The 26,170-nt window shown below is 36.6% G+C and overlaps 1 protein-coding gene and 1 long non-coding RNA gene across 11 annotated transcripts in view; one reads left to right on the forward strand and one right to left on the reverse strand.

The window, feature by feature from the left end:
* The window catches only part of GALNT13 (polypeptide N-acetylgalactosaminyltransferase 13), a 952,843-nt gene that overhangs the window by 716,517 nt on the left and 210,156 nt on the right, over positions 1-26,170 (reverse strand). The gene's annotated exons all lie outside the window — the stretch shown is intronic.
* LOC129646419 (uncharacterized) overlaps positions 1-26,170 on the forward strand; it is a 56,304-nt gene that overhangs the window by 12,218 nt on the left and 17,916 nt on the right. For 2 of the 3 annotated variants that reach the window (XR_008711911.1, XR_008711910.1), the window contains exons 2-3: positions 3,233-3,373; positions 23,403-23,596. This is a non-coding gene — a long non-coding RNA (uncharacterized LOC129646419). Of the gene's footprint in view, positions 1-3,232; positions 3,374-10,545; positions 10,770-23,402; positions 23,597-26,170 lie in introns of those variants that run through there. The other variant, XR_008711912.1, reaches the window with a different exon arrangement.

The following is a 26,170-nucleotide window of genomic DNA, read 5'->3' on the forward strand; positions in this document are numbered from 1 at the left end:
CCAAAGATGGAAGAGGTAGGTCTGATGTGATCAACGTTTTCCAAGTTACTTATTAATCTCCTGGATTAATGGGGATCTCAGAGTTTTTCCCAAGGCTGGTCTGACTTTCAGTAACGACAGTAGCTAGTTCAGTCAGGGACCTACACATATTTTCCGTCCTTGCTCCCAGGGCCTCTCCATTTTGGGCCTGTTGTGCAAGCAATGAAGTGGGTGAGGGTAGCATTTGGTGAAGCTCTGTGGGATGATCATTCTATCCACTGATTTTAAGTATGGTGGATGTTCCTGGTAATCATTAATGTGGGATAAAAAGATCCACACATTGTGTGTTCATTCCTGTAGATTTATCCATATATTCCTTTCTCAGAACTTACTGCATTGTAGCTTTAAGACTTGTTCCTCCCAGGTCCCTGACCAAACAACCAAACTATTTGCCACTGATGAAGAATCAGTATATATTCTTAATTTCAACCTTTTCTCTCTCCCCTCTAAATTGATGCCTAGGAGACCTGCTTGAAGTTCTGACAATTGAAAGGATTTCCCCCTCATTGCTGTCTTTCATGAGCATTGCTATGTAGAGCTGTAATGTATTAGTAACCAATTTTAAGCATTTGACATGCTAACAAGCCATGTTCTTTTAAAACAGCTTTATTGAAATATAAAGCATGCACCATACAATTGCCCCACCCATTTAAATTATACAATGTAATGGCTTTTCATATTTTCACAAAATTGTGCATTCATCACACAACTCATTTTAGCACATTTTAATGACCCTCCCTCCTAACCATCATCCTCCAAACCTTCTACACCCAGCAATGGGCAATCACTAATTTGCTTCCTGTCTCTGTGAATTTGCTTAATCTGGACATTTTGCATAAGTGGAATCATATAGTATGTGGTTCTTTGTAACTGACTTCTTTCACTTAACACAATATTTTTAAGAGTTACCGATGTTGTATCATGTACTAGTACTTTATATGGTTGAATAATATCCATTTATGAATATATCACACGTTTTTCTTTATTTATCAGTTGATAACATTTTGATTGTTTCCACTTTTTGGCTTCTATAAATAATATTGCTATGAACATTGATGTATACAAATTTTTGTGTGGCTTGATAAACCTTTGAACCTGGCCAGGTTTTTCCTTCTCTATCAGACAGAAACTTAATAAATACCTTATTAAATCCTATGTTTAATTATACTCAGAGTCACTGGTGCAAGGAATGTCATTGGGTTCTGAGCTGTCTGTTCAGGAATGATCCCAAATGTAGACCTTTTCTTGTATAGTAGATTGTTGCTATTCCTGCCAGACCTTATAACTTGATGAGTGAAAATAACTAATTTATGATGAAAACTCTGGTTGCATAGACTTTTGATATGCTACGGTCAGGCACTTTCTCCACCAGGGTCCAATACCATGGCAGGAGATGATTTTTGAACAGTGTAGGCTTCTCTTCTGCATACTGTCCAATCTTGCTTCAGAACCTAAAGATTTTGTTTTGAAATCTCTTCCTGGGTGTTCCCCAAGATTCAATATGTTGCTATTATTTACCACAGATGCTTAAAGAACTCTGGAATTTGCCATATCTTATGCATCAATTGGCAAAACTGCTTGTACCACAATCTGAATTTGTCACAGAATTGCTTCTTGTTGCAGATCCTGCTCAAAAAGACAGCCTTTTGAGTAGGAATACTTAGGCAGCCTTAGAATACTCCCAAGTGTAGCACCAGCCATTTTGCTCTAACTTCCATTGTATTCAAAACTAAGAGCTGAGCAACATGTTCATGGCATGCAAATCACTTGATGACCTGTCCTTCCTCACTTCCCCAACCTCGGCTCCTACCACTCTCCCTTTTCTTACAAAATTTGACCCACCTTCTGGCCTTCTCGTATTCTGTGCCTCTGACCCGAATGACTGCACATCTCGTCAGGCTGTCTCCTCAGGAGTCAGGTCTCTGTTCAAATGCCACCACCACAGATTCAGAGAGCCCTTGTTCCACTGCCCTGTAGGTTTTATTCCTTTCTTTCACCTCTCCTTGCTTTGCATTGCTTTCTGATTCCTTTTCATTTCTTTATAGAACTTGTATCTAAAATTATAATATACATTCTTCTGGTCAATTCATGTACATTTATTTTAATAGAGTTTTACTAAAACAACTTGGAAGAAATAACACTGCCCTGCTTTCCATGCTTCCAGGAATCTCTTGAGTTTTCTAAAAAGTCTTCCAAAATATACTTGGATGATTTGAATACATGTAATTCATGGAGAGTCAAATTCTCAAGGCCTGTGGGTTTGGTTGCCAGCTTCTTAATGTCTTAGATTTAAGTGAGTGGTTTACAACATCTCCTCATCTATTTACATCATTTGATGGCCTTCAAAATCCTGGCAGTCCAGTGGCATACTGCACCTTTTTATCTAGTTTTTCCCCATAAGAATGTAAGTTCCACAGAATCATGGAATATGCCTGCCCAGGTCACTGGTATATGCCTTCCATCTAGCACAGGTGCTGAATGAGACAATGAAGAAAATAGAGGTATGATCATGGGTAGTCATTTTATACAAAGAAGAAACTGACATTTTAACTGAATAAATAAGTGTATCTTAGGGGGTATGATTAAAAACTTGGGTGGGTATCAGAATAAAGAATCCCAGGTATGAAGACTTTTCTTAATACAAAAGAATAAACCATCAGCACATTTTAATGGAACACAATAATAGGAGCTGAGACCTATAACCAAATCTTACCTCAGGGTTTTATGACAAGTAACTATTTGAGAACACTTTTCTAAATGCTCCATTATGTTTAGCAAAAACTTATTAAGAATGGAACCATTCTTATTTTAAGACATGCAGAGTTAATGACCTTATTTAACAACCAGATCTGTACTGCCCCTATTATGAAGTAGCGTATAGCTATTACCTAAGAGTGTTCAAGATTTGTATATTTGGAGAGTAATGAGTCTGAAGGAGTAAATCTTAGCAGTATTTAAAATTATGAGTTTCTCATTTATAAGTTTTATTAGAAAATCTATATACTTTTAATTTTTTTTGGTTCTCTACCTGAACAGAGTGAGGTGAAAGTAAATTTTCAATTGTTCTTCAAATGTCCATAGACACTTTACTTAAGTTTATACACAACAAAATGGATATATTATCTCTAGGATGAGGGAGAGATAACTGAACAGAAATTGTGAACAAAGCCTAAGAATTTTTGTTTGTTCACAGGCTTAAACAAAGACAGGAATATCAATAGACTTATAGCGTCCAGAACGAGGGCATTGATGACAGCATCTATTTTGCACTGCCCCGCCGTTCAAATGAACTGTACACCCATTAAGAGATATATCAGCTAAATGAAGTCCACAGGTAAGAGAATGGTCATGCTAATGAAGACTGGCGAGGATGTTTAGCAAAGAGCAAGTAAAAGTTTAGATGGGAGCATGCTAACGGTCTTTAGTTCTTAAACGAAGCTTACATATAGCACTGAGAACAATTAGCAATATTTACAGAGAGTTGAACTGTAGTCACTCTGTGCAGAATGTTTTTGACGACACTGTTCAGTTCTTCCCTACTTCCTCTCAGTGAGGTGGGATTTTCAACCTCAGGCAGTTAAAAGAATGAGCAAAACTGTACTTCAGAAAAATACAAATGTTTACCAAGTTCATTTGGGCCAGGTGATATTATAACGGCAGACACACATCATTATAAATTTGTCCAAACTCAATGAATGTACAACACCAAGAGTGAACCCTAATGTAAACTATGGCTTTGGGGTTCAAACATAGTGATATGTCAGGGTAGCTTCATCAGCTGTAACAAATGTGTCACTCTGGTGGTGCTGCTGTTAATGGGGAAGGGTATGCATGGGTGGGAGCAAGAAAAATCACTGTACCTTCCACTCAATTTTGAGATGAACCTAAAACTGCTCTAAAAAATAAAGTTTAATAATACATTATTAAAAATTCATTGGGGCCAGAATTAAAAATCAAGATTAGACTTCATTCATAATCTCATAAGGCCTGAGTCTTAAGGTCATTGCAACTGGGTAGGAAAAGATTGTAATGAAAACAATCCGGAACATTGATTGGCAGATTGTAAGGGAGAAGAGGTGGTCCTGGCTGACTTTATTACATTCTGGATGTAGCAGAGCATTTCCAAAGGTGGCTGCAATGATGTTCTGTCTTGCCACATTTGGCGATGAAATTCTGTGGCTCCTCTCATCCAGAAATGGAGTCTGTTTCTATTATCCCCTTCCCACCCCTTGATTTAGATGGCTAGTGACTTGTTTCAATAAACAGAATGTGGAAGGAGTGATGACATGCCTATTCTGTATCTGGATGAAGGTGCCTGGTGGCTCTGTCTTCTCTTCTGGAAGGTGGCTGCCATGCTACAAGGAGCTACAGATTAGTCTGCTGGAGTGAGAGCCATGTAGACACTCCTAAAGGATGAGACACTGCAAAGAAAGAGAGATGATGTGGGGGAGCACCAAATTGCCTCTGTGGGGCTTCAGGCACAGCCAGGCTGCCCATCAATGCAGCTGAGTGAATGACCCCTATGACAATATTCACTTAGAGCAACAACTCTAATCTGTGGAGTTTTCAAAATGAGATTTGTAGTTTTATAAGAAGAGAAAGAAATTTGTCTCTTTTTTTTTTTTTTTTTTTAACCTCCATCTGTCTCTCTGTCTCTTTCTTTTTTTCTGATGATGTGTAAGAACATAGCCAGTCAGAACATAGTAAAAACATAGCCAGAAGTCAGCTGTCTACAAGCCAAGAAGAAAGCTCTCACCCAGGAACCATATTGACTGACTGGTACCTTGATCTTGGATTTCTCATTCTCCAGAACAGTGAGAAATAAATTTCTGCTGTTTAAGACACCCAGACTTTGGTAGTTTGTTACAGCAGCCTGAGCTAACTAAGGCAAGGGAACTGGTCTGGGTAATCTGCTTCTTTCTAATTCCAGCATTTACTCAGAGTTGCTTAGGTATAAGACTTAGGAGAACTGAGGATACTTATCTAACTCTCTTGATAGCCAATACATATTTAAAATATATTGTAAGTAGCAATGCAACTATGTTACATCATAATAAGTTTATCAACATATAATTGCTTCAGTTTTCCCAGATCCTGAAAAACAGTGTTACATAAGTTCACACCTCTCTACCTCCACTTTGTAATATTCTTCCACTGGTTTGTAACAGAGAACTATATACTAGATTCTGAATCCCTGTAAAAAAAATAGATAAGAATTCAAAACTCATATATAAAATAAAGTAAGTAAAGAATTATATTGTGATGATGAACCCAATAAGAAATCAGATCTCTGTAAAAAGTTGATAAGAAATGATATGTCTAGATAAAAAGAGAAAAGGTAAGATGAAAGGGGAAAACCATTTTGAATTCTTTTTAATGTATTTTAATCTATCAGCAGTATCAGTGAATAACAAAATAACAATATGTATGTAAAATGGTTCAGATAAATTTGTAAGGATGAAGAAAACCTGTAGGATTTTTTAAAGTCACATTCCTGTAAGATGTCACTGTTTACATAAGATAAGAAGGGGAACAACTTCTGTGCATAGAGAATACAGTACAAACAGTAGAGAAATTACCAGTGCGCCCCAGATAAGATCAGATTAGGAAAACCACTGGGTATCCTCTGCCTCTGCCTCAGATAAGCAGAGGAGTAAGGGTCAATGTTAAAGAGAAAGGAATATAAATTAGGACTGGGGAGGAAAATAATCTATAAGAGATGGCCACTGCTAAATAAACATTTTCTTTCCTCTATTATGTTGTGGGTACAAAGCAAAACAGGGTGTAAAGAACACTAAAATGCCCATTAGTTTTGTGATTATAAAGGAATTGTGGAGATATATTTTTCATAGCAAGTGAAATTTTCCTATTCTATCCTTCTAACTGATATTTTAGGTCCTCTCTTCCTCTTTTGTAAGACTTGTCTCTTTATCATAGCTTGACAAAGAACTGAGAAGTTTCATAACAAACACTCGGGAGAGATGGAAAGGATGGATGCTTCTATAATTTTACCTCTTCTACATCATCTAAGTGCCCAGGTGGATTTGTAGCCAATATACAGTATTCAGAGTGGCTTTATTCATAATAATCCCACACTGGAGACAAGCCAGATGCCTATCAAAAGGAGAATGGAAATATACATTGAGGTATATTCATACAATGGGTTAAGACATAACAATAAAATAATCTGCTGTATGAGCTGAATAGAACTATTTAGGTGTAGCGAGCAAGCAAACAAATAACACCTGCCAAACACAGGCACAAAAAAACAGAACAAAACCAGGAATGAATCTCACAGATAGGTGAAGTGGGGGGGGGAAGCTAGATGCACAAAAATGTCTATAGTCTATGCATGACTTCACTTACAGAAAGTTCAAGAACAGGCAAAATTAATTGATGATGATAGAACTCAGAATAGTGGTTACTTCTTGGGGGCAGTGGTGTAGACAAGACAGGCACAAAGGAATCTTATGGAGTGCTGGAAATATTTTATATCTTGATCTGAGTGGTGGTTAAAAGGATGTAAACATGCAAATAATTCTTAAACTGCATAATTGAGTAATATACTTTATACACTTTACCCTGTATATTGTATCTCAATTTAGAAAGAGACAGAGGATTGAAAAAAGGTAGAAGTTCTGTGGCAAATGTGTTAATTTCGGAGAACCCTGGTGTGAGCACTTCAAAAGAAAGACTGTTGTGCCCCAGAGCAGCTGAGCCCGAGAAACAAAAAAGGCTTGTGTAACTGACAATTGGAAGAACTATTCTGCATATATTAAGACATCACAGACTGAGAAAACAAATAGTGGCTTCAATTATGAGCTCTAAATAAAGAGCCACAAGGGTGGAAGCTTCAAATTGTAGGCTTTGGCTTGCAATTTATCTACTTCTCATGTGGGCAACTCTTCATCACAACTTCCAACAATAGTAGCAGAGATTTATTTGTTCAACAATGGTAAGTAATTCTTCTAAGAAATTCAGAAGGACAGCTAATAAAAAAATACATATATAAAAAGTAATTACCAGGGAAAAGCAGAATACAAATAAGACATGGATAAAAGCAATGAAGATAAAGGCAATAAAGACAGATAATTGCTATGATTACACTTTAAATTTGATTCAGCTTCTCAGCAGCCAGTGAACAGAGGTAAAGCTAATCAGTTTTTTAATTCTCATTGTCAGGAAAGACAAATATCAGTCTCCTAAAGGAAATAAAAGTTTGCTTGAAATTGAATTTATGTTTAAACCCATGCTAAGTGATATCCTCTGAATTCAACAATAGGTAAAGTAGATCATTGAAAAATTAAAATACATGGATTTTGATCAAGAACTCATCATTCTCTTCTCTAGTTGGGTAATTCTAATCTTTATGGATATCAGTTTTCCTTTCTTTAAAATAATAATGACAATCATCTTAAAAGATAACATAAATACCCTTGCTATGTGCTGGGTACTAAATTAATTCAATCCTCACTAATGCTACCATGTTGGTAGCAACATTTTACTCATTTTACTGATGATAAAATTAGAGTGCAGAGAGGTGAATAATTGGCCTCAAATCACACATGTAGTAAAACAAAAATAACTATTTTTTTTTTTAGTCTACCTCACCAACATGGGTGCATGCTCAGTCACATCAGTCATGTCCACTCTTTGCAACCCTATGGACTGTAGCCCGCCAGGCTCCTCTGTCCATGGGGTCTCCAGGCAAGAATACCAGAGTGGGTTGTCATGCTCTCCTCCAGGAGATCTTCTCAACCCAAGGGTTGAACCCATGACTCCTGCATTGCAGGCAGATTCTTTACTACTGAGCCACCAGGGAAGCCCCAACCTCACCAAGAGATTGTGCAAATCACATATGATGTTTGGTTAATCTTTCTGAAAATGCAATTTGAAAACTTTAAATGGAAAAGTAACTACTTTGTAGCTATTTATAAACAAGGCATTTTACTGGACAAACTTGAGTCCACAAAGATGTAAACAGTATTCTGTGTCCTGTTAATAAAAGGTAATGACTCTGAAGCTCATGGCCATGACAGGCCCTCATATAAAGATGTCTTCCCTTCACCCATCTTTTCCTATACCTTTCCAAGGATCTTGCTGATCTTTTCCAAAAACTCTTTTATCCTCTCCTTATTCTTTAATTCTCTTCCCTAGCCCTCTTTTATTCCATTTGGTATTAATTGAAATAATGGATGCTATTGTAAAATAACAAAGATGCAAGTAAGAAGAGAAAGTCAATGGAACTTAGTAAACACATTTGTAACACTTTTGATGAGAGTAAACCACAATAATATAATAATTTTAATTAGATAAAAGTTCTTAAGATGTAGATTGTCAGTAATAACTTAATCTGATTAAAGGGAATAAAGAGAAAGTGAAGACAGTGACCATACACAACACTTTCCAAAATTTTTATTTCTTTGGTGTAATTGATGGGGATCTTCATGTCAAAAGGAAGAATTGTTCAACTAAGTAATATTATAGCATACTTGTATGTTAAGGGAAATAATTAATTAGAAAGGTGGAAATTGCTGATGCAAAGGAAACAGGGATTATTTGACAGATAAAGATCCTTGAATAAACAAAAGGAGATGGGATTCAGCAGGTAAATGGGTGGGTTGACTTTTAATTAACCATTCCTGAAATCACATATCTCTGGTTTTCTTTAATGAAATGTTAAAAACCCTATCTTAACATTTTAGTGCTTTGCTGCTTGCTGGCAAAGCATCCTAAGAGGTTCAATGAGCATTGGGTGCATGTGAATGTAGTCTGAAAGATTTGATGATAAAAAGCCAAAGGAATTGTCTCCTAGTGGCTTCTGTGTCATCAGCAAAGCAAGAATTGATGTTACTGATTGTCCACGAGGAAAATGAGAGGGTTTAAGATGTTTGAGAGGAGGGAAATAAGAAAGAATCATCTTGATGAGTAGACAAGTAAATTTACTGGGGAATTATAGGATTGCTTAGCACTTTTGAGTGTGCACTGAAGATTAGTGACTATAAATTTAAAGTGTGAAAAAGTCAGCGTGGTTCTGTTTTCTCTCCAGGCATGTTCAAATATTCAGGTGCATGCACAGAGTAAGCAGAATTATGAGCTTAATCAGGTTTGGCTTTTGGCCAGGCAAATTCTAAAAGCACTAGAGAAAGGCAACGGAGTAGAGGGCTTCTACAAGGGAGTGATTAATCATGGAAGCTAGCATGGTTAAAGAGAAAATTGAGAGGAAGATAAGGCAGATGACAGTGAAGAATAGTTTGGGTCAAGAGATAGGATGTTTCAACGGAGGCAAAATAATTATTGGAGAGAAGAAGCTAAAGTGAATTGGAAAGAGAGCATGGAAGTGGCCAGAGGAGGGTGCTTATATATAACGTTTTTGAGAAGCTAAATACTGAACATATCAATAAAATGGAGGGTAAAGTCATGGGGAAATGACAGGCAAAAAGTTGAAAAGGGAATGGACTAGGGACTAAGATATTTACTAACCAAGAAAAGAACCTTGAAAAGTTTTAAAATGGAGAACTAATAGGAGATCTAGTCTGAAATCAGGCACTCTGAAGGACTGTCTTAAAAAAAAAAAAAAAAAAATGCAAGCAGAAAGGAGAAATCTGCTGAAAATGGTAATGAGAATTAAGGAGAAACCACACCACCTCCAAGTCCTATAGTAATGGGAAGTGACAGAAAAACCAGGCACAGACTGAGAATGCTGTGGGGAAAATTAGCTAAATTCTATGAACTTTAGTTTTTCAGAATAGATGTCGCTGATGTTGACTGTCTAGAGTAGTTTGAGGATAAAATGAGATAACATATAAAGCACAAGAAGGCTGTCAGTATTATAGGGCAAGAAAACATAGTCATATCCCTGTAACTCACATTTTAAAGTGCCAACCACAGTATTCAACATAGCTCTTTTGGCTGTTTGTATTGATTTTTCCTTTGTTCCATGTACTCTTAAGTAGACATTGAAGAGCCAGTGATAAGAAAATTCACCTTTGTGGTGTAGCCTTAAAAATCTCAAGCTGATAATTCATTTGAAAATTATTCCAGGTTAATAGTTTAGCCAGATATCTTTCCAAGCATAGGTACATTTTCTTTAGGAAAAGACTCACCTTTAAACTAAGCTTCAAACTGCATTTTCATAAATAAAGATAGAAAAATGTTGGACTCATGGGAGAAAAAAAATGACAAAATCTACAAGAAGATCTCATGGTCCAATGGAAATACTACAAATATAATGTCAAGGTCTCAAGACTGGATATTGAAATTTTCAGACACAGAGTTTAAAAGAACTATATATAATATACGTAAAGAAATCAGATAAAATCTTGGAGATAGCACAGAACAAGAAACTTTGAGAACAGCCAAGTTTACCTATGAAATGACCCATGAGAAAGAATGGGACATCTGACATATAGAGAATTTCAAAGTTATTGACATATTTCTTAAACTTGGGGATAGAACACAAGTCTTTGTTGTACCTTTCATATTTTTATGTTTTTAAATACACAGCTACTGCTGCTGCTAAGTTGCTTCAGTCGTGTCTGACTCTGTGTGACCTCCTAGACAGCAGCCTGCCAGGCTCCTCTGTCCCTGGGATTCTCCAGGCAAGAATACTGGAGTGGGTTGCTATTTCCTTCTCCAATGCATGCATGCATGCTAAGTCATTTCAGTCATGTCCAACTCTGTGTGACCCCATGGACAGCAGCCCACCAGGCTCCTCCATCCACGGAATTCTCTAGGCAAGTATACTGGAATGGGTTGCCCGTTCCTTCTCCCTTGTAAATACACAGTATTTGATAAAATAATTAAGTAAATAATTGTATTATCATACTAAGAAACACCATATAGCCATCGAAAAGCTGCCAAATTAGTAATATTTCAATTCCATCATTTATTGCTTATTTTTAGTTGAAATATTATTAAAAGAGATACTCTTCATCTATTATTTAGTTACTCAGTGGTACAAGATATATACTTTCTCCTTGTTTAACTGTTTAAAAAATATTTTATCAATAAATTTAAGTCAAACTTATTATCCTTATTGAAGTATAAATTAGCCTGTCTTTAGTCAGTGGGAGCGTCTTCAAATTGATGTAATCCTAGTGTTATACACTAACTTGGTAATTTCTGATGCTTCATTACCAGCCATTGTAATAAAGTGTTCTAGGTTTAGCTGGGACATATGTTCCAGACTACCCTCAGATATTTTTCCAAGCACCCCTAGTACTTTGAGAGTAAGTGGTATTTCAAGACTACAACCTACATGCTAGGTGGTAAAGCTTCTAATTACTTCTGAGTTGGTCATTGTTTCTAGGCTTTTTGGTGGTAAAGTCATAATTCATTTATATTTATATGTATGTATGTGTATATATATACACATAGACATACTATAAGTATGTATGTACATATTACATTATATATATATCTTGCATAAATATTACATATATACATATAATGTGTATCAGAATAAATACTCTTAATTTCATACTTCCACTTCAAATTTAGTACTATAAGATTTTAAAATTAATCATTTGTACTGCTGCTGTTAAGTCGCTTCAGTCGTGTCTGACTCTGTGCGACCTCATAGACAGCAGCTCACCAGGCTCCCTTTTCCCTGGGATTCTCCAGGCAAGAACACTGGAGTGGGTTGCCATTTCCTTCTCCAATTAGTGAAAGTGAAAAGTGAAAGTGAAGTCGCTCAGTCGGGCCAGACTCTTAGCGACCCCATGGACTGGAGCCTACCAGGCTCCTCCGTCCATGGGATTTTCCAGGCAAGAGTACTGGAGTGGGGTGTCATTGACACTAATCCAAATATATTTTCTTCCTCAGCATGGATTAGAATTCTGATTTAAAGAACACAGGGAATTATAGAAATAAAAAATTATTATAGAAATAAAAAAAAACAATTACACCATTTTCCCCCACACATTACATATACTAAAGTTTTATAATAGCACTATTAAAATCATCATTTCCACTGATAAATCTCAAAAAATATTTTTGCATATATTATTCACATATTCTCTGCTCATTTTTAGTATAACTAGACAGTCTGAATATATCATAGGCTCTCCCTTTTAAGTCTCACTTAAAATTAATTCTACAAATAGCTATGTGTACTGTTCATTATGAGTTCTTATGTCAATGCAGTCATTTTGGTTTTCTATTAGATGATTGTCCTCTAACAGATTTCTCTGAAAAGGGAAAAATTTCCAAGTTTAAATGTGTCAACAGCAGTAAGTCTGTTGCCTTATGTGAAAAAGTAAGTGTGCTAGCTGTAAAATTTGTGCTCATGTTTTTCATTTGTTGAGTATCTTACTACACAGCTCAATCTTCTCTTGATATAAATCACTGGAATGGAAAAGTTTAATGACGATATACTTTTTTTTTCTTTTCAGTATACTTGCTATATTTTAGTATTTATTTTATACCCTTGCTTTTTTGGGGGGCCATTTCTATTATCCATATATTTGCTTCTCTGTACTTATTAATAGCTGTTATTTCCTAATTTAATCCTCTCATCCCTTTCCATTCTTTTTTGATTTTTCTCCTTTTAATATTTTACTTTTTAATTCACACACATTATTCATTATATTTCAATGCTATATTATACATATCACATAATTATATATATATATACTTATATTCCAAATTTATGTTCATCTGTTCTTGTGTTTTAATCTAGTTTCTAAATACTAATTTCTTTTGTATGCTTTTTTTCTTAAATCCTGTCACTCATTTTGCAAGTTTTTCTAATTCTTATTAAAGTTATTTCTTTTATTTTATAATATTTTTTATTTCTTTCCACTCATTAAAAGATAAAATGTAAAACTTTTCATATTCATATGAATATATCTTTCTGGTTCACTTTATTCTCTGTAGATGTCATTCTGATCCATATTTTATATTATGAAAAATGTGTGGGTTTTGACATTATACTTTTCTGTCATTCATTTTAACATGAAATAATTACATTTTCTTCTAATTATTTCTATATCATCTACCCAGAACTGCATCAGACTAGAGGGAAAATATCAAACATTTTCTTTAAAAAATTAAGAAAGAAATATACTCTTCCTTTTCCATTCTAACTAGTCACTAGTTTTTTTTTGAAAACCAAGGAAGGAGAACAGGAGAATCATCAGATTGAGGGTTTTTCACATAAATCTTGTCACTAGTAACACATACCTCTTGTTGGCAGAATCTTATATCTGCTCCTTTATTGTTTCTATATTAACATGAATTTGTATTCTGCTACATGTTCCAAGACGTTCTATTTTTGGCATGTCATTGGTTTAAGAATGTCTAAAGAGACTTTTCGGAGAAGGCAATGGCACCCCACTCCAGTACTCTTGCCTGGAAAATCCCATGGATGGAGGAGCCTGGTAGGCTGCAGTCCATGGGGTCGCTAAGAGTCTGACATGACTGAGCGACTTCACTTTCACTTTTCACTTTCATGCATTGGAGAAGGAAATGGCAACCCACTCCAGTGTTCTTGCCTGGAGAATCCCAGGGACAGGGGAGCCTGGTGGGCTGCAGTCTATGGGGTCGCACAGAGTCGGACATGACTGAAGTGACTTAGCAGCAGCAAAGAGACTTTTGGGGCATCCCTCATAGCTTGGTTGGTGAGGAACCTGCCTTCAATGCAGGAGACCTGGGTTCAATTCCTAGGTTGGGAAGACCCTTGGAGAAGGAAATGGCAACCCACTTCAGTATTCTTACCTGGAGAATCCCATGGACAAAGGAGCCTGGCAGGCTACAGTCCACGGGTCGCAAGAGTCAGATATGACTTAGCAACTACACCACCACCACCACCAAAGCAAATGCATTCACTCTAGCTGGTTGTGTATAAGGGGGATGAAAGGTAGAGTAGTGATTAATTATTTAAATCAGTTCAAGCTGCCTTGTGAGTGTGTGCTCAGTTATGTTTGACTCTTTAGGATCCATGGACTGAAGCTCACCAGGTTCCTTTATCCATTGGATTTCCCAGGCAAGAACACTGGAGTGGGGTGCCCATTTCTTCCTCCAGTAGATCTTCCTGACCAAGGGATCGAACCCATGTCTCCTGCATCTCCTACTTTGGCAGGTGGATTCTTGACCAGTGAGCCACCTGGGAAGCAAATTATTATTACCATAGATTAAGTAGCTTCAATAGGGACTTATTTCTTATAGTTCTGGAGCCTGGGAAATTCAAAAGATCAATATGACAATAAAGTAGGTTTAATTCTGAGGCCTCATTTTTTTTGGCTTGTAGGTGGTTACCCGTTTGCTATGTGCTCAAAAGACCTCTTTGTGTGTTTGGTGATGCAGAAATCTCTCTTTCCTCCTTTTCTTATAAGACCACCAATTTTATCGATTATGACTCTATTCTTATGACTTCATTTAACTATGATTATCTCCATAATGCCCTATATCCAAATACTGTCATATTGGGAGTTAGGGCTTCAACATATGAAATAATGGGAATACAGTTCAGTCCATAGCATTAGCACAATGAAATAAACTCATTCCTTAAGTATGACATATTAAATTAATACCTGGTATTAATATTTATCTGTTAATCTAATTAATATAGACATGTCCTTAGAACCATTGTGTTAAGTATACTTCTGTTGTACCTAGGTTTACTAGACATAAAATAAGACCTTATTCTGTTACTAATTTGTCAACAAAAAAAGTAACTTAATGTGAAAAAATTTTTAAGGAAAGTAGGATGTGTTTTCAGTAAAAGAAGACATTTCTCATTTCAGTATGAGAAATGAAAAAGTACTAAAGTGAGTAAACTATGCATGATCAGGATTTACTAAGATTGGATTGCATTTAGTTGGGTAATGGTTTTGTTGGGAATGACATGGGCTTCCCAGGTGGTTCAGTGGTAAAGAATCCACCTGCCAATCCAGGAGATGCAAAAGACGCAGATTCATTTGCTGGGTTGGGAAGATCCTCTGGAGAAGTGAATGGCAACCCACTCCAGTATTCTTGCCTGGAAAACCCCATGGACAGACAAGCCTGGCAGATTAGGGTCCATGTGGTCACAAAGAGTCAGACAAGACTGAGCAACTGAGCAACAACAAATATGAAAATGAAAATATCAATCTATATTTGGGACAAGGGAATGATGAGTTTAAGATGAAAAGTATAAGACACTGTTCAGTCTAATAGACTAAAATTGCTCCTGAGGAAGACTAAGTTTACAGAGTTAGCCTGTAACTGTAGACATTGAATTAGGGGAATATAGGATGTCATCACAGAGAAGGCAATGGCACCCCACTCCAGTACTCTTGCCTGGAGAATCCCATGGACAGAGGAGCCTGGTAGGCTGCAGTCCATGGGGTCGCTAAGAGTCAGACACGACTGAGCAACTTCACTTTCACTTTTCACTTTCATGCATTGGAGAAGGAAATGGCAGCCCACTCCAGTATTCTTGCCTGGAGAATCCCATGGACGGGGAAGCCTGGTGGGCTGCCATCTTTGGGGTCACACAGAGTCGGACACGACTGAAGCGACTTAGCAGCAGCAGTAGCAGGATGTCATCAAAATAAGAGTCAGCTGTACTGAGTACAGAATCTAATTTGTGTTATGGTTTTGAGCACTGAAATTCAGAGAAGTGAAGATCATACACCTACTCCCTTTGCTGCCATTATAAACTTCACAGTTTTTCTGAGAGTTTTTCTTAGAAGTATTTTGAGTCTTTGGTTTCTGTAATGCTGAAACTAAATGAAACAGGCCTGCAAAGGAATATTAATTTGTGAAAATTGAACAGAAATGAAAGAACACTGAAGCTATTTTTTCCTCTGCAGGATGAATACTCTAAGTTACAAAAATAACTCAGGATGTATTATTCTCAGGGATGTTTCATGAAATTGGCATCCATATCTACTGAAGTTTTAAGAATTGTAAACCTAAAAGGTGGTTTTAAGGATTAGATGGACTCATAACATAGCAATTTTATTATAGTTTCTGATTACTTTTGGATTTCCTTAATAAATTCCATGGTACTATAGTACAATTACTCCATTAATAGATACTAATGTTTTGGAAAAGCCTTCAAGACAGAGAAATAATAATATTAATTATTTCTAAGAACAGTTAAAGGTATGCAACATTTTTTTCAATCATGGAAGTTGCTACCAAAATATTATCCACATAGTAAATGGCATGCCACAGATTTCTCATATATACCAATACAAAGGCTGACTAGTAGCCAATTAACTGGCTGGGCATGAGAATTCCATTCAATAAGGATAATAAAATGATATACTCTTGGGAATTTTAATGAGACTCAGAGGACTGGTAGTAGTTGTTAGAAGTGAAAAGACATAGGAGACAAAACAAAAAACAAAAACAAAACTGAAATCTCAATAGAAGTCATAACATTATATACATAAGCAGAAACAATAAAAATAATGTTGCTGTTCAGTGGCTAAGTTCTGTTCAACTCTTTGTGACCCCATGGACTGCAGCACACCAGGATCCTCTGTTCTTCGCTATCTCCTGGAATTTGCTCAAACTCATGTCCATTGAATCAATGATACTATCCAACTTTCTCATCCTCTGATTCCCTCTTCTCCTCCTGCCTTCAATCTTTCCTAGCATCAGGGTCTTTTCCAATGAGTCAGCTCTTTGTCAGGTGGCAAATAAAAATATATGCGTATGTAAAATGTTACATCCCAAAGAAAGGGATTGCCAAAGAATGCTCAAACTACTGCACAATTGCACCCATCTCACACGTTTGTAAAATAATGCTCAAAATTCTCCAAGCTAGGCTTCAACAGGACATGAACTGTGAACTTCCAGATGTTCAAGTTAGATTTAGAAAAGGGAGAGGAACCAGAGATCAAATTGCCAGCATCCGTTGGATCATCAAAAAAGCAAGAGTGTTCCAGAAAAACATCTACTTCTGCTTTATTGACTATGCCAAAGCCTTTGACTGTGTGGACCACAACAAACTCTGGAAAATTCTTAAAGATATAGAAATACCAGAACACTTGACCTGCCTCTTGAGAAATCTGTATGCAGATCAGGAAGCAACAGTTACAACTGGACATGGAACAATGGACTGGTTCCAAATCGGGAAAGGAGTATGTCAAGGCTGTATATTGTCACCCTGCTTATTTAACTTATATGCAGAGTACATCATGAGAAATGCTGGGCTGGAGGAAGGACAAGCTGGAATCAAGATTGCCAGGAGAAATATCAATAACCTCAGACATGCAGCTAACACCACCCTTAGGGCAAAAAGTGAAGAAGAACTAAATAGCCTCTTGATGAAAGTGAAAGAGAGTGAAAAAGTTGGCTTAAAGCTCAACATTGAGAAAACAAGGATCATGGCATCCTGCATGATCCCATCTGATCCCATCACTTCATGGGAAATAGATGGGGAAACAGTAAAAACAGTGATAGACTTTATTTTGGGGGGCTCAAAAATCACTGTTGATGGTGACTGCAGCCGTGCTATTAAGAGACACTTGCTCCTTAGAAGAAAAGTTATGACCAACCTAGACAGCATATTAAAAAGCAGAGACATGTCTTTGCCAACAAAGGTCCATCCAGTCAAGGCTATGGTTTTCCCAGTAGTCATGTATGAATGTGAGAGTTGAAGTATAAAGAAAGCTGAGCGCCGAAGAATTGATGCTTTTGAACTGTGGTGTTGGAAGAGACTCTTGAGAGACCCTTGGACTGCTAGGAGATCCAACCAGTCCTTCTGAAAGGAAATCAGTCCTGAATATTCATTGGAAGGACTGATGTTGAAGCTGAAACTCCAATACTTTGGCCACCTGATGTGAAGAACTGACTCATTGAAAAGACCCTGCTGGGAAAGATTGAAGGTGGGAGGAGATAGCGCCAACAGAGGATGAGATGGCTGGATGGCATCACCGACTGATGGACATGAGTTTGAGTAATTCCGGGAGTTGGTGACAGGGAAGCCTGGCTTGCTGCCGTCCGTGGAGTGGCAGAGTCGGACATGACTGAGCAACTGAACTGAATTGAAAATTTGATTTACAATCGAAATTGGCAAATATGTAACCAAAGGAGTCTCTTTTCCTTCCACATCTATCTTGCACTGCACTGTTACACACTGTCTCTGCAATGCAGGGCATGTTAGGACACTGCCTGTTGACACATAGTAGTGCTTTCATTGAAGACAGCTCTTATGGAGCAGACAGATCATGTAGGATATGAACTCTGATGCTGGGAAAGATTGAAGGCAGGAGGAGAAGGGGACAACAAAGGATCAGACGGCTGAATGGCATCACCAACTCAATGGCCATGAGTTTGAGCAAGCTCTGGGAGTTGGCAATGGACAGGGAAGCTTGGCATGCTGCAATCCATGGGGTTGCAAAGAGTCAGGCACAACTGAGCTACTAAACTGAACTGAAAATGTTACATATTTATAAAAGAAAGAAAGAACACATGAGAGCAAGAGTGAGAAGAGCACTAAAGGGAAGAGAAATTAGTTGACAGTGATAGAGAATAGCTGCCCTTATCAGTCTGAGTAGGCAAGATCATTCTACCATAACAAACAATCCAAATTTTCAATGTCTAACAAAAAATTTACCTATTTCTCCTTCACATTATGTACAACGTAATTAATACTTTAGCTGTAGCTTTGTTCCATTTCTTCATTCTAGGACTCAGGTACACTCTCATGGCCAAGAAAACAGAGAGAGAGCATTTGTATCCTCTAAAGAGAGAGAGTTTGGAAATAGCATTTGTCATCTTTTGCTCACATTTCATTGGCCAAACTAAATCATATAATCAAGGCTGATATAGGGATACGTGGCAGGAAAATACAAGTTTTCTTTCTTGTTTTTTCCCCCCACAGGAATAGACTATAAGTAATTTGGAGCAATAATATAACTGATAATTGAGGACAGTTACCTTTTATGGCAGAGCAATAGAATAGGAAACAATGGATATGTACTTGACAATTCTTGATTCTGGAGGAGGTTTGACTTGGTGATCGTTGAGACTCCTGGGTATCTGTCTAGTTCCTTTGTATCACTCCATTTTATTAGCACATACAAATGCTTTCAGGCTTTGAGTATGGAGAAAATAATAAAATTTCTAGCAAATCTAGGTGCCTTTCTGGTCAGGGAGGCTAGGGGAGGTAAACAGAGTCTGGAGCCAACTAAATAAGGTATTAAGAAGCCCCAAGTAGCTCTGGTTTATGCAGCTGCCCTTTTCATCCTTTCAGGAAATGGAGCAAGACTAATGCTTTAAATTTAACAAGAACAACATTCAACTTGACAAAATATATATGACTTTTAGCAGAAAATATCCATGGTATTTTACTTTATTTATAAATGATTTTGGCTCTTCTTATTGGGTTCATTATCCTTGTTTTTCTCCGTTATCCTCATTTCTCACCTTATTAAGTCAACCCAGTAGATGAGGTGGACTTATGAGTTGGCATTTTGCCTTCTGGAAAACTAAAACCTATTAGGAACAGTTAAAAAATATAGAATTGGTGTCTATATTGTGTGAAAATAATCTACAAGTACTTCTCAGATGTACATACATGCTTATTCACAAACATTTATAATATCCACTTCAAAACCTCAGCAGTAATACACTCAACGCTATACATATAGAAATGTGGAAAAATAAGTTTAACTATTTTTAAGTAAAATATAGTAAAATCTAAATAACTATTAATTTAATGATACCATGGAAAGACACCAAACACTAGTTTTTCTTGAGTCCAACTTGAAGATAAATACAACTGTTATAACAACTTAGGTAGAAGAATCTTTCCCTACACAACAATACTATGGGGAACTTTTCCCCTTAAAACTGGTTCTTCAAGGAGTCTTTTTTTTTTTAATTTAATTTATTCTCTATTTAAATTTAATTATTCTCTATCCCCTAAGAAACAGGAGCTAACTGATTACAAATATACTTCTATGAAATCTAACAAGACATGTTTATATTTCTTAGCTAAAGTCCTAGTTTAGTTCTGAAGATTTTGTAATCCAATTTACTACTACTGCATCATCATCAGTAAACACGGCAACTATCTTAGGAGATAAGTGCACACAAAACATACAGGATTAAACAGTGACACACACACACTCTCAGAAATAACTCAGAAAATATATTTCACCTATATGTTCTGCTTTATCTCTAATTATTCTACTCTAATTTTGTTATACAGATCATTATAAGACAGTAAAATTTGTTCAAAATTTATTTTTTTAATTATTTTTCCTCAACCAGGGATTGAACCTGTGTCCCTTACAGTGAAAGCATGGACCCCCAGGTCCACTTAACCACTGGAACCCCAGTTCAGTTCAGTCGCTCAGTCGTGTCCGACTCTTTGTGACCCCATGAATTGCAGCATGCCAGGCCTCCCTGTCCATCACCATCTCCCAGAGTTCACTCAAACTCACGTCCATCGAGTCGGTGATGCCATCCAGCCATCTCATCCTCTGTCGTCCCCTTCTCCTCCTGCCCCCAATCCCTTCTAGCATCAGAGTCTTATCCAATAAGTCAACTCTTCGCATGAGGTGGCCAAAGTACTGGAGTTTCAGCCTTAGCATCATTCCTTCCAAAGAAATCCCAGGGCTGATCTCCTTCAGAATGGACTGGTTGGATCTCCTTGCAGTCCAAGGGACTCTCAAGAGTCTTCTCCAACACCACAGTTCAAAAGCATCAATTCTTCGGCACTCAGCTTTTTTCACAGTCCAACTCTCACATCCATACGTTACCACTGGAAAAACCATAGCGTTGACTAGAAAGACCTTTGTTGGCAAAGTAATGTCTCTGCTTTTGAATATGCTATCTAGGTTGGTCATAACTTTCCTTTCAAGGAGTAAGCGTCTTTTAATTTCATGGCTGCAGTCACCATCTGCAGTGATTTTGGAGCCCCAAAAAATAAAGTCTGACACTGTTTCCACTGTTTCTCCATCTATTTCCCATGAAGTGATGGGACCAGATGCCATGATTTTCGTTTTCTGAATGTTGAGTTTTAAGCCAACTTTTTCACTCTTCTCTTTCACCTTCATCAAGAGGCTTTTTAGTTCCTCTTCACTTTCTGCCATAAAGGTGGACCCCCAGGGAAGTCCCCAAAATTTAATTGAAAAAAAATTGTTTAAGTAACTTTTACCAACTGAGCTATCAGGGAAATCCTTCTATGCATTCAGTGAAAATTAAAAAGCAATAGGAGAAAAGGCACAGGGAATTCTGAATTGTAATATTAAAAGAAGCTTTTGGCTACCATAGAGGAAGTTATGTGTTCATTTAAATCAAGTAGGGACAATACAGAGTAAGGTTTCTAAAATTTCATTGTGCACTTAAATATCTGGGGGATATTATTATTATTTTTAGAATACATGTCCTGGTTGGATAGGTCTGGGAAGGGCCTGAGAGTCTTCATTTCTTACAAGATACCATATAATTCCAACGTTGTGGTTCACCAGTAACCAGGTCCTAGATGAAGCTAGAACTTACGTCAGAATTACTCCAGAATTCTGATACTCAACACCACCTACTTCCACCAGCTTGAAGCCAAATATCTGTGTTTCTAATCTATTTACAAGAATACTTCAATAAACCTAGGCCAACAATAGCAATGGGATACAGGTCTCAGTAAGGTCAAACAGCAGTCCTTTGCATACTTGTCTTTGTTGTAATTTTATCTTTACTTTATTTCAAAGATTCTTGACTGAAGGTATAACTGAATCCCATAGGAGTCCTACCTGTGACTGCAAGGGGAAGATTTTAAAGCACTTACTAGTGACCACTCCAGTACTCTTGCCTGGAAAATCCCATGGACGGTGGAGCCTGGTAGGCTGCAGACCATGGGGGTCGCAAAGAGTTGGACACGACTGAGCGACTTCACTTTCACTTTTCCCTTTCATGCACTGGAGAAGGAAATGGCAACCCACTCCAGTGTTCTTGCCTGGAGAATCCCAGGGACGGGGGAGCCTAGTGGGCCACCATCTATGGGGTCGCACAGAGTCGGACACGACTGAAGCGATTTAGCAGCAGCAGTGACCAAAAAGAATGCAACTGGTGGGCTCTTCAGGGAAACATAGTAAGCCTCTCACTTCTACACCTGCTGACTGGAGGTGAAAAAGGAAGCAGACTCATGGGAAACGTCTTACAGGGATCCCGTGAGCTTTAACATGCCAGCCAATGTGATTAATTCTTAGGAGAGTTCATCGTCTGAAAACTGTGTAGAGTGGATACTATTTTGTCAGTTCAGAGAGTGTTTCAAAAAGGACCTTTGGTCAGAAGATAACCTAACACTTTTTAAAAGGCCAAGAGCATCACCCAAGTCATTTTTTAAAACCACTTATGGAAACACAGCTTAACTCTTTCCAAGAGTGATTTATAGCCTAATGGCAATGCTTTTCGACATTTTTCTCTCTCAGACTGGGTACCAGATGCTTTTACTGTTTTAAAAAAAATTTAAAAGCCTTCTGTCCGCAACACACTTAACAGACTTGCCATTAGACTCTCTGCTATTCACCTCTCTTTCGTGTCTGCTGACGAGGTAAGCTTTAATTGTGGACAGTGTGCTGGCTTTCATGTTAATGCTCATCAAATGCATTATTAACTATTCCATTTGATAATACAGATTATACAAAAGTAAAGCTTAAAACATCTCTTTCCATTTGTCAAAAAATGTGACTAAAATGAAATAATGGTAAAAATAAAAAATAAACCTTTTAATTCATTGCATCAAACAGGTAAGGCAAGATAAATTTACTCCCTTTAGTGATTTACATTTATTTGCTGAAAATATAAAATATATTTTTTGTTTACAATGAAAGGGCCGAGTAATCAAATAGGCAAGAGAGGAAGGCCAGACAATAATTTTTTTTAAAAAATCATGGCACCAAAGAAAATACTGAGAGACAACAAGGTCACGTTCACCTTCATGAGATACTATAATAAATTCTATAAGTAGATACATCATTACATTGGAAACACAACATTTTGACCAAAAAAAGTTTTTTATAGCAATGTTTTCTATGTTTACTTGGAAACACACATTCAATTTCAAACATTTTATAGAGCCAAAGGTATTTTCTTTAAATTTCAGTGTACTAAATTCATGATATAACTCTGGTATGCTTAACTGATCATCATTGTTGTAAAAGATCATTTGCCATGGCAATTGATAAGCCAGAGCTTCAAATTAGTTACTCCATATGAGCACCTTGAGTGTCACTAGATTGCTTGTAGAATATAAACACTGGAGTTTGTTAAATTATGATAGATTGTCTTATTAAATAATGCATAGTGCAGACCACAGTACAGGTAATTGTACTTTTGTTTTTTTTTTAGATTCACATTATATTAGGGAGAAAATGTTTTCTACTCTGCCCTCCCTTCTCTCCTCTGTTCCACAACAGCTAGTCTCATATGCTCCCAATCTGCTACATCTCAAAATCTGCCTGACCATGAGTCATTGGTTGAATGGACAACACTGATGCTGTGCATTGTAATGAGTCCTTTCCTGCGTGAAACACATCATCTACATAAACTCCTCATCTGCACAGAAGTGCTCTCATTACTAAAGTTGCATGTGTGCAAGAAAGGAGTCGAGGTGAGTTTTGTACTCTCTGATCAATGGTATGTAAGAAAGACCTCTCTTTTTTCTTGCACTCAGTCAAGAGTGGAGGAAAGCAATCATGCTTGGGAGAGAGCACTTCAACCTCCATGCTCTATACTGGGTATAAAAGCGCCACCAGTGGTTTATTTTAAGGAAATAATTGTGAATTGACTGCCTGTGGCATCCTTTTCATCTTGGACATAGCAGGTGAATCTAAGAAGCTTATGACACTGAGAGTAACCTTAAACCAACTGTAATAAAGCAAACAAACCTGGTAACAAAAACATCGAACAATCTTGCCCATTAGTGAATATCCACAACTGGCTTTTTTTGAGGAAACAATTAAAACCTTAAACTGGATGGAATCCAAGAAGAAATTATATGTATTTTTTATGAAGCCATAAAGGAAGTTCCCAAAGATTTGTTTTTATGAATGGGACAAAAAGATGCCTAACTAGACCTGTTTTTCTGAATGTATTTCTTGTTTTGGATTCAGGAGTTCATCAGGTAGGGCCCACGATCACTGGCAGGTGTGCAGCAGGTCCCAAGTCAGGCCATTCAGGTCACTGTTTTTTCCACTGAGAATAATCGCTTCAGCTTTGATGGCAGTAAACAGGAAGTGCATTTCCTACTACCTTTGTAGGTAAGGTTTCTGCAAAATTAGCCCCTGGGCTATAATTTCCTCCAGGTGGATTCAATTTTTGGCTATTTTCCCAACCAAACTAAAGAGTTTAAATAATGCAGGAGCATTATTTTGTCCATAAATTATAGTACTATAAGAGATTGTCAATCAATCACTAGGTATTAGCAATGCAATTATTTAAAAGAGAAATGAATACAAACTAACACAGGGAGGAAAGTTTCCAACACACAATTCAGGCCACTCACCAGTGCCCTTAGATAAAAGCCATACTTGCTGGGTTTCTTTAGTCTTTTCTTACCTTCCTTTTCATGTCACTTGTATTTTGAAACTATGGTAAGAACAAAATGGAAGAAACTACGCTGAAGCATTGTTTTGCTGATAAGTGAAAGAACTCTTTACCAGAAATAGAAATAACAAATCTTTTTACTATGTTTGTCATTGCCTAAATTCATCTTATTTATGCTTTGAAAAATTTCTGATATATTGTTTTAATGTAAAATTTTCCTAATATACTTAAAAGATTATATGATTAGAAACTAAACTAATATGTATTGGTTTAAAAAAAATTAAGCATGGTTATCTTTAGCTGCAGGTTGCTATATTAAATTACTTTTTATGGTGCTAGAGATCTTTCTGAATAACTTAATAATTCTAAAAGAGAAAAAATTTTAAAGGAGAGACATTTTAAAAAACTTCCATTGAAATTCTCTAAATTAAAAATGTTTGTAAGACACTAAATTACAACTAATATTTTAAGATCTTTTAAAAAATTCTTTTGAATTTTAGATGAGATTTAATTTGAAAGCTTATTATAATAACTTAGATCATAAGACAGTGAAATGAAAGTCCTTTTTGATGAGTAATTTTAAATTTCAAGATTGAAGCTATGGATCTTTGTTTCCTGTCTTTAAGTTTGAAATGGAGCTCAACAGTTTGATACTGACTGCTAAAACAGACATTTTGAAGTAAAAAGGACATTTCTTTCACCTTTTGAAAATTCAAAGTAATCTGCTAAGAGGTTCTGCAATATGTAAGGCATTAATAGAATCAATTTCCTTATAAGACAAAATCCATGTATGCTGTGGGAAATTACATCCTGTAACTACTAAATTTCTAGAGTATTCATTCATCTGCTTAACTAGTGTTTCTATTTTGCTTGTATTTTAGCTTTTTTTGGAGATGCATGAAATACTGTTGGGATAAAATATAAGGAAATGCTCTTTTTTGATTTTACTTCTGGCTTAGATTGTTCATCCTTAAATCCAAAGATGTGACATTTCCTTCAATATATAACATGTCAAACAGGAAGGCAAAGAATAAAGAAAAGAATAAAGAAAACTAACACCATTGTCCAATGTTTGAAGAGTATTTTCAAAATATTCTTTCACAGTTTTTATACAGTCTTACAGCTTTGACTCCAGAAGTGAGAAAGCAGAGAGAAAAAGCAGTAGGAAGTAGTATAGCTTGTCATTCAAGGAAATATAGTTGAGAAACATTCTATAATTAAAGGGTTAATAGGCTAAGTTATCTATTGTAGAACATTGTGTTCATTTTCTGAAGAATGTCTTGGGTTTTGATTGTAGAGAGAAAATGCAAGGACAATTCTATCTTGAAGAGGAATATTAAAAATGCACAGAAAAAACTGTATAAAACATGTATAAAAATCTATAAAATAATACCTCAGAACACCAAAGTCAAATAAAAAAAATTGGAGAAATCTACCATGTTTCTGCCAGGAAGCATGAATATTGTTAATATACCAGTTCTTCCCAAATTGATTATACAACTTTTCTGGAGAACTATCTGACAAATAAATTTCTTACAAAAATTTTTATCCTCTTCTAGTTATTTATCTTAAAGACAGAGTGTGATACAAATAAACATTTCTATGACACAGGAAGATTACTTTCATGACCAATAGTCAG

This window comes from Bubalus kerabau, chromosome 3 (assembly GCF_029407905.1).
Source record: "Bubalus kerabau isolate K-KA32 ecotype Philippines breed swamp buffalo chromosome 3, PCC_UOA_SB_1v2, whole genome shotgun sequence".
In the NCBI taxonomy this organism is placed as follows: Eukaryota; Metazoa; Chordata; class Mammalia; order Artiodactyla; family Bovidae; genus Bubalus; species Bubalus kerabau.